This window comes from Chiloscyllium punctatum, unplaced genomic scaffold (genome assembly GCF_047496795.1).
Source record: "Chiloscyllium punctatum isolate Juve2018m unplaced genomic scaffold, sChiPun1.3 scaffold_54, whole genome shotgun sequence".
NCBI lineage: Eukaryota > Metazoa > Chordata > Chondrichthyes > Orectolobiformes > Hemiscylliidae > Chiloscyllium > Chiloscyllium punctatum.
The window spans coordinates 80,998-93,177 of record NW_027309789.1 but is presented as its reverse complement, the minus strand read 5'-3'; positions in this window follow the sequence as shown (position 1 = coordinate 93,177).

Below are 12,180 nucleotides of genomic sequence, written 5' to 3'. Positions count from 1 at the left end.
GGCTGAATCAGAGGGGCTGAAACAGAGGGCGAGAAACAGAGGGGCTGAAACAGAGGGGCTGAATCAGAGGGGCTGAAACAGAGGGGCTGAAACAGAGGGCGAGAAACAGAGAGGCTGAAACAGAGGGCGAGAAACAGAGGGGCTGAAACAGAGGGCCTGAAACAGAGGGGCTGAAACAGAGGGCGAGAAACAGAGGGGCTGAATCAGAGGGGCTGAATCAGAGGGGCTGAAACAGAGGGGCTGAAACAGAGGGCGAGAAACTAAGGGACTGAATCAGAGGGGCTGAAACAGTGGGGCTGAAACAGAGGGGCTGAAACAGACGGGCTGAAACAGAGAGCCTGAAACAGAGGGGCTGAAACAGAGGGGCTGAAATAGAGGGGCTGAAACAGAGGGGCTGAATCAGAGGGGTTGAAACAGAAGGGCTGAATCAGAGGGGCTGAAACAGAGGGCGAGAAACAGAGGGGCTGAAACAGAGGGAATGAATCAGAGGGGCTGAAACAGAGGGGCTGAAACAGAGGGCGAGAAACAGAGAGGCTGAAACAGAGGGCGAGAAACAGAGGGGCTGAAACAGAGGGCAAGAAACAGAGGGGCTGAAACAGAGGGCGAGAAACAGAGGGGCTGAAACAGAGGGGCTGAAACAGAGGGGCTGAAACAGAGGGGCTGAAACAGAGGGCGAGAAACAGAGGGGCTGAAACAGAGGGCGAGAAACAGAGGGCGAGATATAGAGGGACTGAAACAGAGGATCTGAAACAGAGGGGCTGAAACAGAGGGCGAGAAACAGACGGGCAGAAACAGAGGGTGAGAAACAGAGGGACTGAAACAAAGGGGCTGAAACAGAGAGCGTGATACAGAGGGACTGAATCAGAGGGCGAGAAACAGAGGGGCTGAAACAGAGGGCGAGATACAGAGGGGCTGAAACAGAGGGCGAGAAACAGAGGGGCTGAAACAGAGGGCAAGAAACAGAGGGGCTGAAACAGTGTGGCTGAAACAGAGGGCGAGAAACAGAGGGGCTGAATCAGACGGGCTGAATCAGATGGGCTGAAACAGAGGGGCTGAAACAGAGGGCGAGAAAGAGAGGGGCTGAAACAGAGGGCGTGAAACAGAGGGCGAGAAACAGAGGGGCTGAAAAAGAGGGGCTGAAACAAAGGGGCTGAAACAAAGCGCCTGATACAGAGGGCGAGAAACAGAGGGGCTGAAACAGAGGGCGAGATACAGAGGGGCTGAAACAGAGGGGCTGAAACAGAGGGGCTGAAACAGTGGGGCTGAAACAGAGGGCGAGAAACAGAGAGGCTGAAACACAGGGCGAGAAACAGAGGGGCTGAAACAGAGCGCGAGAAACAGAGGGGCTGAAACAGAGGGACTGAAACAGAGGGGCTGAAACAGAGGGGCTGAAACAGAGGGCGAGAAACAGAGTGGCTAAAACAGAGGGCGAGAAACAGAGTGGCTGAAACAGAGGGCAAGAAACAGAGGGGCTGAAACAGAGGGCGAGAAACAGAGGGGCTGAAACAGAGGGGCTGAAACAGAGGGGCGGAAACAGAGGGGCTGAAACAGAGAGTGACAAACAGAGGGGCTGAAACAGAGGGCCAGAAACAGAGCGGCTGAAACAGAGGGCGAGAAACAGAGTGGCTGAAACAAAGGGGCTGAAACAGTGGGGCTAAAATAGAGGGGCTGAAACAGAGGGCGAGAAACAGAGGGGCTGAAACAGAGGGCGAGAAACAGAGGGGCTGAATCAGAGGAGCTGAAACAGAGGGCGAGAAACAGAGGGGCTGAAACAGAGGGCGAGAAACGGTGGGGCTGAAATAGAGGGGCTGAAACAGAGGGTGAGAAACAGAGGGGCAGAAACAGAGGGCGAGAAGCAGAGGGGCTGAAACAGATGGCGAGAAACAGAGGGGCTTGAACAGAGGGCGAGAAACAGAGGGGCTGATTCAGAGGGGCTGAAACAGTGGGGCTGAATCAGAGGGGCTGAAACAGAGGGCGAGAAACAGAGGGGCTGACACAAAGGGGCTGAAACAGTGGGGCTGAAACAGAGGGGCTGAAACAGAGGGCGAGAAATAGAGGGACTGAAACAGAGGGCGAGAAACAGAGGGGCTGAAACAGAGGGCGGAAACAGAGGGGCTGAAACAGAGGGGCTGAAACAGAGGGGCTGAAACAAAGGGCGAGAAGCAGAGGGGCTGAAACAGAGGGCGAGAAACAGAGGGGCTGAATCAGAGGAGCTGAAACAGAGGGCGAGAAACAGAGGGGCTGAAACAGAGGGCGAGAAACAGTGGGGCTGAAATAGAGGGGCTGAAACAGAGGGTGAGAAACAGAGGGGCAGAAACAGAGGGCGAGAAGCAGAGGGGCTGAAACAGATGGCGAGAAACAGAGGGGCTTGAACAGAGGGCGAGAAACAGAGGGGCTGATTCAGAGGGGCTGAAACAGTGGGGCTGAATCAGAGGGGCTGAAACAGAGGGCGAGAAACAGAGGGGCTGAAACAAAGGGGCTGAAACAGTGGGGCTGAAACAGAGGGGCTGAAACAGAGGGCGAGAAATAGAGGGGCTGAAACAGAGGGCGAGAAACAGAGGAGCTGAAACAAAGGGCGGAAACAGAGGGGCTGAAACAGAGGGGCTGAAACAGAGGGGCTGAAACAAAGGGCGAGAAGCAGAGGGGCTGAAACAGATGGCGAGAAACAGAGGGGCTTGAAGAGAGGGCGAGAAAAAGAGGGGCTGAATCAGAGGGGATGAAACAGAGGGCGAGAAACAGAGGGGCTGAAACAGAGGGCGAGAAACAGAGGGGCTGAAACAGAGGTGCTGTAACAGAGGGTGAGAAACAGAGGGGCTGAAACAGAGGGCGAGAAACAGAGGGGCTGAAACAGAGGGGCTGAAACAGAGGGGCCGATTCAGAGGGGCTGAAACAGAGGGGCTAAATCAGAGGGGCTGAAACAGAGGGCGAGAAACAGAGGGGCTGAAACAGAGGGCGAGAAACAGAGGAGCAGAAACAGAGGGCGAGAAACAGAGGGGCTGAAACAGAGGGGCTGAAACAGAGAGTGCGAAACAGAGGGGCTGAAGCAGAGGGCGAGAAACAGAGGGGCTGAAACAGAGGGGCTGAAACAGAGGGGCTGAAACAGAGGGCGAGAAGCAGAGGGGCTGAAACAGATGGCGAGAAACAGAGGGGCTTGAACAGAGGGCGAGAAACAGAGGGGCTGAATCAGAGGGCGAGAAACAGAGGGGCTGAATCAGAGGGGCTGAAACAGAGGGCAAGAAACAGAGGGGCTGAAAAAGAGGGCGAGAAACAGAGGGGCTGAAACAGTGGGGCTGAAACAGAGGGGCTGAAACAGAGGGCGAGAAACAGAGGGGCTGAAACAGAGGGCGACAAACAGAGGGGCTGAAACAAAGTGCGAGAAACAGAGGGGCTGAAACAGAGGGGCTGAAACAGAGGGGCTGAATCAGAGGGGCTGAAACAGAGGGGCTGAAACAGAGGGGCTGAAACAGAGGGCAAGAAACAGAGGGGCTGAAACAGAGGGGCTGAAACAGAGGGGCAGAAACAGAGGGCGAGAAACAGAGGGGCTGAATCAGAGGGGCTGAATCAGAGGGGCTGAAACAGAGGGGCTGAAACAGAGGGCGAGAAACAGAGGGGCTGAATCAGAGGGGCTGAATCAGAGGGGCTGAAACAGAGGGGCTGAAACAGAGGGCGAGAAACTAAGGTACTGAATCAGAGGGGCTGAAACAAAGGGGCTGAAACAGAGGGGCTGAAACAGACGGGCTGAAACAGAGACCCTGAAACAGAGGAGCTGAAACAGAGGGGCTGAAACAGAGGGGCTGAAACAGAGGGCGAGAAACAGAGAGGCTGAAACAGAGGGCGAGAAACAGAGTGGCTGACACAGAGGCCAAGAAACAGAGGGGCTGAAACAGCGGGCGAGAAACAGAGGGGCTGAAACAGAGGGGCTGAAACAGAGGGGCTGAAACAGAGAGCGAGAAACAGAGGGGCTGAAACAGAGGGCCAGAAACAGAGGGCGAGAAACAGAGGGACTGAAACAGTGGGGCTGAAACAGAGGGGCTGATACAGAGGGCGAGAAACAGAGGGGCTGAAGCAGAGGGCGAGAAACAGATGGGCTGAAACAGAGGGCGAGAAACAGAGGGGCTGAAACAGAAGGCGAGAAACAGAGGGGCTGAAACAGAGGGGCTGAAACAGAGGGCGAGAAACAGAGGGGCTGAAACAGAGGGCGAGAAACAGAGGGGCTGAAACAGAGGGCGAGAAACAGAGGGGCTGAAACAGAGGGCAAGAAACAGAGGGGCTGAAACAGTGGGGCTAAAACAGAGGGGCTGAAACAGAGGGCGAGAAATAGAGGGGCTGAAACGGAGGGCGAGAAACAGAGGGGCTGAAACAGAGGGCGAGAAACAGAGGGGCTGAAACAGAAGGCGAGAAACAGAGGGGCTGAAACAGAGGGGCTGAAACAGAGGGTGAGAAACAGAGGGGCTGAAACAGAGGGGCTGAAACCGAGGGGCTGAATCAGAGGGGCTGAAACAGAGGGCGCGAAACAGAGGGGCTGAAACAGAGAGCGAGAAACAGAGGGGCTGAAACAGAGGGTCTGAAACAGAGGGTGAGAAACAGAGGGGCTGAAACAGAGGGCGAGAAACAGAGGGGCTGAAACAGAGGGGCTGAAACAGAGGGGCTGAATCAGAGGGGCTGATTCAGAGGGGCTGAAACAGAGGGGCTTAATCAGAGGGGCTGAAACAGAGGGCGAGAAACAGAGGGGCTGAAACAGAGGGCGAGAAACAGAGGGGCAGAAACAGAGGGCGAGAAACAGAGGAGCTGAAACAGAGGGGCTGAAACAGAGAGCGCGAAACAGAGGGGCTGAAACAGATGGCGAGAAACAGAGGGACTGAAACAGAGGTCGAGAAACAGAGGGGCTGAAACAGAGGGCAAGAAACAGAGGGGCTGAAACAGAGTGGCTGAAACAGAAGGGCTGAAACAGAGGGGCTGAAACAGAGGGCGAGAAACAGAGGGGCTGAATCAGAGGGGCTGAATCAGAAGGGCTGAAACAGAGGGGCTGAATCAGAGGGGCTGAAACAGAAGGCGAGAAACAGAGGGGCTGAAACAGAGGGCGAGAAACAGAGGGGCAGAAACAGAGGGCGAGAAACAGAGGAGCTGAAACAGAGGGGCTGAAACAGAGGGCGAGAAACAGAGGGGCTGAAACAGAGGGCGAGAAACAGAGGGGCAGAAACTGAGGGCGAGAAACAGAGGGGCTGAAACAGAGGGGCTGAAACAGAGGGGCTGAATCAGAGGGGCTGAAACAGAGGGGCTGAAACAGAGGGAGAGAAACAAAGGGGCTGAAACAGCGGGTGAGAAACAGAGGGCAAGAAACAGAGGGGCTGAATCAGAGGGGCTGAAACAGACGGGCTGAAACAGAGAGCCTGAAACAGAGGGGCTGAAACAGAGGTCGAAAAACAGAGGGGCTGAAACAGAGGGCGAGAAACAGAGCGGCTGAAACAGAGGGGCAGAAACAGAGGGGCTGAAACAGAGGGGCTGAAACAGAGGGCGAGAAACATAGGGGCTGATTCAGAGGGGCTGAATCAGAAGGACTGAAACAGAGGGGCTGAAACAGAGGGCGAGAAACAAAGGGGCTGAAACAGCGGGCGAGAAACAGAGGGCGAGAAACAGAGGGGCTGAAACAGAGGGGCTGAAACAGAGGGCGAGAAACAGAGGGGCTGAAACAGAGGGCGAAAAACAGAGGGGCTGAAACAGAGGGCGAGAAACAGAGGGTGAGAAACAGAGGGCGAGAAACAGAGTGGATGAAACAGAGGGGCTGAAACAAAGGGGCTGAAATAGAGGGGCTGAAACAGAGTGGCTGAATCAGAGGGGCTGAAACAGAGTGGCTGAATCAGAGGGGCTGAAACAGAGGGCGAGAAACAGAGGGGCTGAAACAGAGGGCGAGAAACAGAGGGGCTGAAACAGAGGGGCTGAAACAGAGGGGCTGAATCCGAGGGCAAGAAACAGAGAGGCTGAAACAGAGGGCGAGAAACAGAGGGGCTGAAACAGAGGGCAAGAAACAGAGGGGCTGAAACAGAGGGCAAGAAACAGAGGGGCTGAAACAGAGGGCGAGAAACAGAGGGGCTGAAACAGAGGGGCTGAAACAGAGTGGCTGAAACAGAGTGGCTGAAATAGAGGGCGAGAAACAGAGGGGCTGAAACAGAGGGCGAGAAACAGAGGGGCTGAAACAGAGGGCGAGAAACAGAGGGCGAGAAACAGACGGACTGAAACAGAGTGGCTGAAACAGAGTGGCTGAATCAGAGGGGCTGAAACAGAGTGGCTGAATCAGAGGGGCTGAAACAGAGGGCGAGAAACAGAGGGGCTGAAACAGAGGGCGAGAAACAGAGGGGCTGAAACAGAGGGGCTGAAACAGAGGGGCTGAATCCGAGGGCAAGAAACAGAGAGGCTGAAACAGAGGGCGAGAAACAGAGGGGCTGAAACAGAGGGCAAGAAACAGAGGGGCTGAAACAGAGGGCAAGAAACAGAGGGGCTGAAACAGAGGGCGAGAAACAGAGGGGCTGAAACAGAGGGGCTGAAACAGAGTGGCTGAAACAGAGTGGCTGAAATAGAGGGCGAGAAACAGAGGGGCTGAAACAGAGGGCGAGAAACAGAGGGGCTGAAACAGAGGGCGAGAAACAGAGGGCGAGAAACAGACGGACTGAAACAGAGGGGCTGAAACAGAGGGGATGAAACAGATGGCGAGAAACAGAGGGGCTGAAACAGAGGGCGAGAAACAGAGGGGCTTAAACAGAGGGCGAGAAACAGAGGGCCTGAAACAGAGCAACTGAAACAGTGGGGCTGAAACAGAGCGGCTGAAACAGAGGGCGAGAAATAGAGGGGCTGAAACACAGGGCGAGAAATACAGGGGCTGAAACAGAGGGCGAGAAACAGAGGGGCTGAAACAGAGGTGCTGAAACAGAGGGGCTGAAACAGAGGGCGAGAATCAGAGGGGCTGAAAAAGAGGGCGAGAAACAGAGGGGCTGAAACAGAGGGCGAGAAACAGAGGGGCTGAATCAGAGGAGCTGAAACAGAGGGCGAGCAACAGATGGGCTGAAACAGAGGGCGAGAAACAGTGGGGCTGAAACAGTGGGGCTGAAACAGAGGGTGAGAAACAGAGGGGCTGAAACAGAGTGCGAGAAACAGAGGGGCTGAAACAGAGGGTCTGAAACAGAGGGGCTGAATCAGAGGGGCTGATTCAGAGGGGCTGAAACAGTGGGGCTGAATCAGAGGGGCTGAAACAGAGGGCGAGAAACAGAGGGGCTGAAACAAAGGGGCTGAAACAGTGGGGCTGAAACAGAGGGGCTGAAACAGAGGGCGAGAAATAGAGGGGCTGAAACAGAGGGCGAGAAACAGAGGGGCTGAAACAGAGGGCGAGAAACAGAGGGGCTGAAACAGAGGGGCTGAAACAGAGGGGCTGAAACAGAGGGCGAGAAACAGAGGGGCTGAAACAGAGGTGCTGGAACAGAGGGTGAGAAACAGAGTGGCTGAAACAGGGGGCGAGAAACAGAGGGGCTGAAACAGAGGGGCTGATTCAGAGGGGCTGAAACAGAGGTGCTGAATCAGAGGGGCTGAAACAGAGGGCGAGAAACAGAGGAGCAGAAACAGAGGGCGAGAAACAGAGGGGCTGAAACAGAGGGGCTGAAACAGAGAGTGCGAAACAGAGGGGCTGAAACAGAGGGCGAGAAACAGAGGGGCTGAAACAGAGGGCGAGAAACAGAGGGGCTGAAACAGAGGGCAAGAAACAGAGGGGCTGAAACCGAGTGTCTGAAACAGAAGGGCTGAAACAGAGGGGCTGAAACAGAGGGCGAGAAACAGAGGGTCTGAATCAGAGGGGCTGAATCAGAGGGGCTTAAACAGAGGGGCTGAATCAGAGGGGCTGAAACAGAAGGCGAGAAACAGAGGGGCTGAAACAGAGGGCGAGAAACAGAGGGGCAGAAACAGAGGGCGAGAAACAGAGGGGCTGAAACAGAGGGGCTGAAACAGAGGGCAAGAAACAGAGGGGCTGAAACAGAGGGCGAGAAACAGAGGGGCTGAAACAGAGGGGCTGAAACAGAGGGGCTGAAACAGAGGGCGAGAAACAGAGGGGCTGAAACAGAGGGCGACAAACAGAGGGGCTGAAACAAAGTGCGAGAAACAGAGGGGCTGAAACAGAGGGGCTGAAACAGAGGGGCTGAATCAGAGGTGCTGAAACAGAGGGGCTGAAACAGCCCCTCTGTTTCTCGCCCTCTGTTCAAGCCCCTCTGTTTCTCGCCATCTGTTTCAGCCCCTCTGTTTCTGCCCCTCTGTTTCTCGCCCTCTGTTTCAGCCCCTTTGTTTCTCGCCCTCTGTTTCAGCCCCTCTGATTAAGCCCCTCTGTTTCAGCCCCTCTGAATCAGCCCCTATGATTCAGCCCCTCTGTTTCAGCCCCTCTGTTTCAGCCCCTCTGTTTCTCGCCTTCTGATTCAGCCCCACTGTTTCAGCCCCTCTGAATCAGCCCCTCTGTTTCTCGCCCTCTGTTCAAGCCCCTCTGTTTCTCGCCATCTGTTTCAGCCCCTCTGCTTCTCGCCCTCTGTTTCTGCCCCTCTGTTTCTCACCCGCTGTTTCAGCCCCTTTGTTTCTCGCCCTCTGTTTCAGCCCCTCTGTTTCAGCCCCTCTGTTTCAGCTCCTCTGTTTCTCGCCCTCTGTTTCTGCCCGTCTGTTTCTCGCCCTCTGTTTCAGCCCCTCTGATTAAGCCCCTCTGTTTCAGCCCCTCTGAATCAGCCCCTCTGTTTCAGCCCCTCTGTTTCTCGCCCTCTGTTTCAGCCCCTCTGTTTCTCGCCCTCTGTTTCAGCCCCTCAGATTCTCGCCCTCTGTTTCAGCCGCTCTGTTTCTCGCCCTCTGTTACAGCCCCTCTGTTTCAGCCCCTCTGTTTCTCGCCCTCTGTTTCAGCCCCTCTGTTTCAGCCCCTCGGTTTCTCGCCCTCTGTTTCAGCCCCTCTATTTCTCGCCCTCTGTTTCAGCCCCTCTATTGTAGCCCCACTGTTTCAGCCCCTTTGTTTCAGCCACTATGTTTCTCGCGCTCTGTTTCAGCCCCTCTGTTTCCGCCCCTCTGCTTCAGCCCCTCTGTTTCTCGCTCTCTGTTTCAGCCCCTCTGTTTCTTGCCCTCTGTTTCAGCCCCTCTGTTTCTCGCCCTCTGTTTCAGCCACTCTGTTTCTGGCCCTCTGTTTCAGCCCCTCTGTTTCTCGCTCTTTGTTTCAGCCCCTCTGTTTCCGCCCCTCTGTTTCAGCCCCTCTGTTTCAGCCCCTCTGATTCTCGCCCTCTGTTTCAGCCCCTCTTTTCTTGCCCTCTGTTTCAGCCACTCTGTTTCTCGCCCTCTGTTTCAGCCACTCTGTTTCTCGCCCTCTGTTTCAGCCCCTCTGTTTCAGCCCCTCTGTTTCAGTCCCTCTGTTTCAGCCCCTCTGTTTCTCGCCCTCTGTTTCAGCCCCTCTGTTTCTCGCCCTGTGTTTCAGCCCCTCTGTTTCTCGCCCTCTGTTTCAGCCCCTCTGTTTCAGCCCCACTGTTTCTCGCCCTCTGTTTCTGCCCCTCTGTTTCTCGCCCTCTGTTTCAGCCCCTCTGTTTCTCGCCTTCTGTTTCAGCCCCTCTGATTCAGCCCCTCTGTTTCAGCCCTTCTGATTCAGCCCCTCTGATTCAGCCCCTCTGTTTCTCGCCCTCTGTTTCAGCCCCTCTGTTTCAGCCCTTCTGTTTCAGCCACTCTGTTTCAGCCCCTCTGTTTCTTGCCCTCTGTTTCAGCCCCTCTGTTTCTCGACCTCTGTTTCAGTCCCTCTGTTTCTCGCCATCTGTTTCAGCCCCTCTGTTTCGCGCTCTCTGTTTCAGCCCCTCTGTTTCAGCTCCTCTGTTTCTCGCCCTCTGTTTCTGCCCCTCTGTTTCTCGCCCTCTGTTTCAGCCCCTTTGTTTCTCGCCCTCTGTTTCAGCCCCTCTGATTAAGCCCCTCTGTTTCAGCCCCTCTGAATCAGCCCCTCTGATTCAGCCCCTCTGTTTCAGCCCCTCTGTTTCAGCCCCTCTGTTTCTCGCCCTCTGTTTCAGCCCCTCTGTTTCTCAACCTCTGTTTCAGACCCTCTGTTTCAGCCCCTCTGTTTCTCGCTCTCTGTTTCAGCCCCTCTGTTTCTCGCCCTCTGTTTCAGCCCCTCTGATTCAGCCCCTCGGTTTCAGCCCCTCTGTTTCAGCCCCTCTGTTTCTCGCCCTCTGTTTCAGCCCCTCTGTTTCAGCCCCTCTGTTTCTCGCCTTCTGTTTCAGCCCCTCTGTTTCTCGCCCTCTGTTTCAGCCCCTCTGTTTCTCGCCCTCCGTTTCAGCCCCTCTATTTCTCGCCCTCTGTTTCAGCCCCTCTGTTTTAGCCCCACTGTTTCAGCCCCTCTGTTTCTTGCCCTCTGTTTCAGCCCCTCTGTTTCTCGCCCTCTGTTTCAGCCCCTCTGTTTCTCGCCCTCTGTTTCAGCCCCTCTGTTTCTCGCCCTCTGTTTCAGCCCCTCTGTTTCAGCCCCTCTGTTTCTCGCCTTCTGTTTCAGCCCCTCTGTTTCTCGCCCTCTGTTTCAGCCCATCTGTTTCTCGCCCTCTGCTTCAGCCCCTCTGTTTCTCGCCCTCTGTATCAGCCCCTCTGTTTCAGCCCCACTGTTTCAGCCCCTCTGTTTCTCGCTCTCTGTTTCAGCCCCTCTGTTTCAGCCCCTCTGTTTCAGCCCCTCTGTTTCTCGCCCTCTGTTTCAGCCCCTCTGTTTCTTGGCCTCTGTGTCAGCCACTCTGTTTCTCGCCCTCTGTTTCAGCCTCTCTGTTTCTCGCCCTCTGTTTCAGCCCCTCTGTTTCAGCCCCTCTGTTTCAGCTCCTCTGTTTCAGGGTCTCTGTTTCAGCCCGTCTGTTTCAGCCCCTCTGTTTCAGCCCCTTTGTTTCAGCCCCTCTGATTCAGTACCTTAGTTTCTCGCCCTCTGTTTCAGCCCCTCTGTTTCAGCCCCTCTGATTCAGCCCCTCTGATTCAGCCCCTCTGTTTCTCGCCCTCTGTTTCAGCCCCTCTGTTTCAGCCCCTCTGATTCAGCCCCTCTGATTCAGCCCCTCTATTTCTCGCCCTCTGTTTCTGCCCCTCTGTTTCAGCCCCTCTGTTTCAGCCCCTCTGTTTCTTGCCCTCTGTTTCAGCCCCTCTGTTTCAGCCCCTCTGTTTCAGCCCCTCTGATTCAGCCCCTCTGTTTCAGCCCCTCTGTTTCAGCCCCTCTGTTTCTCGCACTTTGTTTCAGCCCCTCTGTTTGTCGCCCTCTGTTTCAGCCCCTCTGTTTCTCGCCCTCTGTTTCAGCCCCTCTGTTTCAGCCCCTCTTTTTCAGCCCCTCTGTTTCTCGCCCTCTGATTCAGCCCCTCTGTTTCTCGCCCTCTGTTCAAGCCCCTCTGTTTCTCGCCATCTGTTTCAGCCCCTCTGCTTCTCGCCCTCTGTTTCAGCCCCTCTGTTTCAGCCCCTCTGTTTCAGCCCCTCTGTTTCTCGCCCTCTGCTTCAGCCCCTCTGTTTCGCACTCTCTGTTTCAGCCCCTCTGTTTCAGCCCCTCTGTTTCTCGCCCTCTGTTTCTGCTCCTCTGTTTCTCGCCCTCTGTTTCAGCCCCTCTGTTTCTCGCCCTCTGTTTCAGCCCCTCTGATTTAGCCCCTCTGTTTCAGCCCCTCTGAATCGGCCCCTCTGTTTCAGCCCCTCTGTTTCAGCCCCTCTGTTTCTCGCCCTCTGTTTCAGCCCCTCTGTTTCTCACCCTCTGTTACAGCACCTCTGTTTCAGCCCCTCTGTTTCTCGCCCTCTGTTTCAGCCCCTCTGTTTCTCGCCCTCTGTTTCATCCCCTCTGATTCAGCCCCTCTTTTTCTCGCCCTCTGTTCAAGCCCCTCTGTTTCTCGCCATCTGTTTCAGCCCCTCTGCTTCTCGCCCTTTGTTTCAGCCCCTCTGTTTCAGACCCTCTGTTTCAGCCCCTCTGTTTCCGCCCTCTGTTTCAGCCCCTCTGTTTCTCGCCCTCTGTTTCAGCCCCTCTATTTCTCGCCCTCTGTTTCAGCCCCTCTGTTTCAGCCCCACTGTTTCAGCCCCTTTGTTTCAGCCCCTCTGTTTCTCGCCCTCTGTTTCAGCCCCTCTGATTCAGCCCCACTGTTTCAGCCCCTCTGAATCAGCCCCTCTGTTTCTCGCCCTCTGTTCAAGCCCCTCTGTTTCTCGCCATCT